This window comes from Amblyomma maculatum, chromosome 4 (assembly GCF_055883805.1).
Source record: "Amblyomma maculatum isolate TAMU_Amacu chromosome 4, ASM5588380v1, whole genome shotgun sequence".
NCBI lineage: Eukaryota > Metazoa > Arthropoda > Arachnida > Ixodida > Ixodidae > Amblyomma > Amblyomma maculatum.
Genome location: NC_139347.1, coordinates 29483866 through 29488445, shown reverse-complemented (window position 1 = coordinate 29488445; position 4580 = coordinate 29483866).

The following is a 4580-nucleotide window of genomic DNA, read 5'->3' as shown; positions in this document are numbered from 1 at the left end:
AAGGCATGGTAAGAAAACAGAAGGTAATGTGCAAGCAAGTAGCACATTAGAAAAAACAAGGGCGGGTACAGAAGTGAACGACTCGTCACCGTTACATTAAGCATCTGGCAGAAAAGTTAATTGCTTAGAGCGTAAGTACTGGGCGTCAATACCAGGTTTGAATCTTCACACCTCTCTACGAAAGCGTTTGTCGTTATTGTATCGCTAATTGACCTGCATTGCAGACAGCGAAGAGGCGAGACGTGAAGAGTTCCTGCCCATGTCGCGGACAAGCCCGGTAATTGCCTTGTCCGCGGGAGACCGTTCCCGTGACGACAGACTTGGCGTTGTTAGGCGGCGGCAGCGGATTACACGATTTTCTTGTGACTGTCTGACTGCGGAGTGTTGTCTGAAAGAGACATGCGAAGCGTGCCCGCTAGAAGCCGTATATTTGCTACGCGCGAAGAATGCGACTTTATATCTAGTTACCAATGTCTTAAAGCTCTCATTACGATTTCAAAGCATATGGAGAGTTTCTGCTTGCAGTTTGAAATTGGAAATGGTCTGTTCCCATTGAAAGACTGAATAACGTCGACGTTTCATCAAAACCCTGCTGTATACATGCAACTTGTCTGATGAAACATTCGGACACGAGCTCTGTAACCGTTTATCGCAGTATTTTACGCGAAGCGTAATTGGTTCATTGCGCCGAAAAGCGATCGCCATACCCTAGCTTGAGAGGGAGCTTTCAACGACCAGTCAAATTCTTCCTTCAAGTGAACATTTAGCTGGTGCCTTTACGCGATGCGGCAGCCACAGAAACTACAGACCTTATACGTCTTTTCCAAGGTAGATGGCGCCTTCGCGTTCTAGTGCATCCTCAACAAACTTCGCGTGTAGGTCAAGGTCGAGTCGAAAGAGTTGCAGGAAAAATTACAGGCGCATTGTTAGGAGTGTATATGATACATTAGTGTTGGTTGATCGATTTGGGGCGGCTGATAGTGTGGTTGATAAGCGAGTAGTTATTGTCGATAAGTGAATGAAACCAACACGGTGTAGTAATGTATTCCTGTGTGCATGTCACTGAATTTGAACACGTGTTGTGATCTCAGGCTGGTCGATTTCCACAACGTCGCCTAACATTGTAGCAGATTCGCGTAATAGTTTGGGGTCTTGTTTGGAGGATGTGTTTTCACTTGATGGTGGGGCTCGACAACCAGATAGACTTTTGAAGATGAATGCCTACAAAGCGATGAAAGACGCACGGTGTGAGACAGATATATGGTTTAAATGAATGCGGCATGCCAGAGTACGAGCATTAGATGTATAGTGAACAAGAATTAAGCATGAGGCAATGAGTTCGCACGCTATCGCATCTACTCTGAAGGCGAAGCTTAAGTGTCTTTCGAAAACTGAAAGCACGGTGGTCAACAACCGTGCTTTCAGTTTTTTAATGCGTAAGCATTAATATTGTGCAAAAGGAAAAACCATCAAAAGTGTCCCTCCGGTACTCCGAAATTTGATTTATACAAATCTGTGGTCTAACTTCAGTGGAGTATGGCGAACCCAATGGTGAACTCAAATTTTGCCATCCCAAAATTTGTCCCCATGAACCCGCAAAGCTTGATACCATCAAAATTAGAACAAAATTAATTGTATAACCTCATTATATTATAGTCAACTCAGTGGCGACTCGCAGATTTAGACGGGCTTCCTCCAAAATTTGGTTCCTCGGCCGCCAAAATTTGACGTCGTTCGAATTTGACCGAAATTGGTGTCCAACCTAATCTGACTACGGCTAACTCAGTGATGTCTTCCATATTTAGGTCTATCACCCTAAAAATTAGGTATGCTTCCGCATTATCCGCGCGGGAAGAGCTACGTGCACCCTTGGATAGCATTACTAAATAAACGAAATAATACAGACCGTGCATTACGCTCTCTGTACTAGGCAGGGCAGGCGCTGTACGTGCAGAAGAAAATATACAACCCAGGCCGTCTCTTTCTCTAGCTATAAATTGCTATGAAAGTAACACAACTATTAAGGATTGAGTAAAGAAAACTTCAACAAATAAAAATTACGTTTGAAGTTCAGGATCACATTTGTCTCTGCTTCACAGGTTACAGGTCGGAAAGCATACGTTTTCGCAGCAAGTTTACAGGATGCAATGGGCATATATGGACGCCGCAATACCACGCTGAAAATACCATACTCTACACTCACTTGACAAAAAGGCCACCCGGGTTCGCATCTTTTCAATGCGATTGAAAACACGGTGACGTAAACACGATTTTTGCAGATATTTTTATTAACAGCGTTATTTAAAGCCTCAAGGCAGTGTTCAATTTTGCCCTTTTATATATACTCTACCAAGCAAATGGTTCTGAGCGTGCCATAGGATAGCTGGAGCTCAAATTATTTGGATTGGTTTGGTTTGTAGGGCTTAATGTTCCAAAGCTAGCCATGCTATGACAGACGCCGTAGCGGAGTACTCTGGAAATTTCCACCACCTAGGGTTTGTTAACGTGCACTGACAACGCACAGCATACGAATGCCACTCCGTTTCGCCTCCATCGTAAAACATCCCCCAGCGGTCGGGTTCGAAGCCGAGAAATCCGGCACAGTTGTGGGGCATGTTAACCACTGCGCCACCACGACAGGGCATTCTAGATTATCGTGATGTGACCGTAGGAAATACTGCCCTTTTCATGGCGAACAAGTTAGGCTTAATAAAATTGGTATGGTTTGGTTTATGGGGTTTATGGGGTTTATGGGAGCAGCAGTCACCTCCCAAAGTGACTGCTGCTCTGAGAGACAACTGAATTGAGGGCTTCGAAAATTTCGATCGCCTGGGGTGCTTTAACGTGCACTGACATCGCACAGCACACGGGCGCCTTGCTTTTCGCCGCCATCTAAAAGTGTCCGCCGCGGCTGAGATTTGATAACGCATCTTTGGGAACAGCAGACGAGTGCCTTAACCACTGTGCCACCATGGCGTGGCGCTAATAATAAAATTATCATTAATATCATAATGGCTCTTGCTATATATGAAGAATGGAAGTGAGAAAACCCAGTGACAAAAGACTACGCCGCGGTTGTGGCTGTCAAATAAACATTGCGTGGGAGTGTTCGACTATACTAAGCGTAGATATCTTTGACAGAGGAAAACATTAATTGGTCGGGCGAAGGAGTAGGATACTGGTGACAGACCTATGCAAAAGAGCTGAGTTGAAGCTACTCCCATGGCAAAATACTATGCACGGTGAGAAGAATGGTGAAAGATTGTCAACTGATAAGGGGAAAAATTTACAATGATATAAAAGAGCAACAGTGTGCAATAAATCTGTGTTTTGACAGCAGTAATATCTGTTATTGTTATCAGAACCATTCTTTCACGTTAGAAGCTTCGTGGATCACTTAATGATTGACTTCGTCTCTATAACCAGAAGAATGATGCGACCGTTAAGGGAAAATAGCAAACATAGCGAGAGTGTGTGGGTGGTCGCAATACATTGGCTGAGCAGAATCAGAAGCGTTGCGCTGCTGACCTTTCGCCGAAGCGCATCCGTCGCTCCAGCGACACTTCGCGGAGGGCGTCCTCTTGACACGAAATGAGAAGCAGTCGCTTTGATCTTGCTCCTACGGCGAAGGGCCGCAGCTGAACCCACCCTCACTTTTCCATCAGACTTTGTTGACCGTCCTCAAAAGATTGAGCCCGTCCGACGCGCCTAGACGTGAACGGGCGACCAAGCAGAGGCGACCCTGTTCCGCATTGGATAAGCCCATCGCAAACCTACTCTTTCAAATTCTGAAGAAATTTCATTTCGCTTTCGCTGAGGATTTTGGGGACACGTCTTGATTGTTTGTTTTCCGTTAGGCCGTGTCGATATCTCTTATAGAACTGGAAGGAGAATAATAGAGCAAACGTAGAGGATATATTTCTGGAAACACTGCCCTGTAACGTCTCATATAAAGCGGAACAAAGGGGTATCGCCAAGATGAAAACAAGTATTTAGTTTTAGTGTGTTGTTGGGAAGCTTGAGTAAACTCTCCAGATAGAAACCGCGCAGGCGTCGTCATGATTCTTCATGCATCTCCACGGCAAATGCAATTGTTTACTTAATACTTAGGGCTGGTTTGTTTGTTCGTCATACAGAGGAATACTGCGCAGTAGTACCATAATAAAATTATTATTTTTTCATGCAAAAGATCACATGCCCGACTGCCGCTACGAATTATTCTTTTCGAGAACGGGAAGCAGCAGAAATACCTTGCAAAGTTTCGCTCACAGTCATCTGGACATGCGCATCGTTGACGAGTTTTTCAGCTGAAAGATTCCAAGCATTTAATTGAATATAAAAAGACAGGCACTACGACAGCACCTTAGCCATTTCGGTTGATGTAGAATGCTTACACTATTCAATCCCGCACAGCGACATGTTGAACGTTGCCAGATGTTGTATAGAGGCCCATGGTATGGTTCACTTACAGAATATCCGGTGGGGCCTCTTGGCGTTACTTTCAAGTTACACCAGTTCCATCTTGGCGTAGATCGAAGGTCCTACTGCTTCGCCACGAAATAGAATTCTTATTCGTGCGT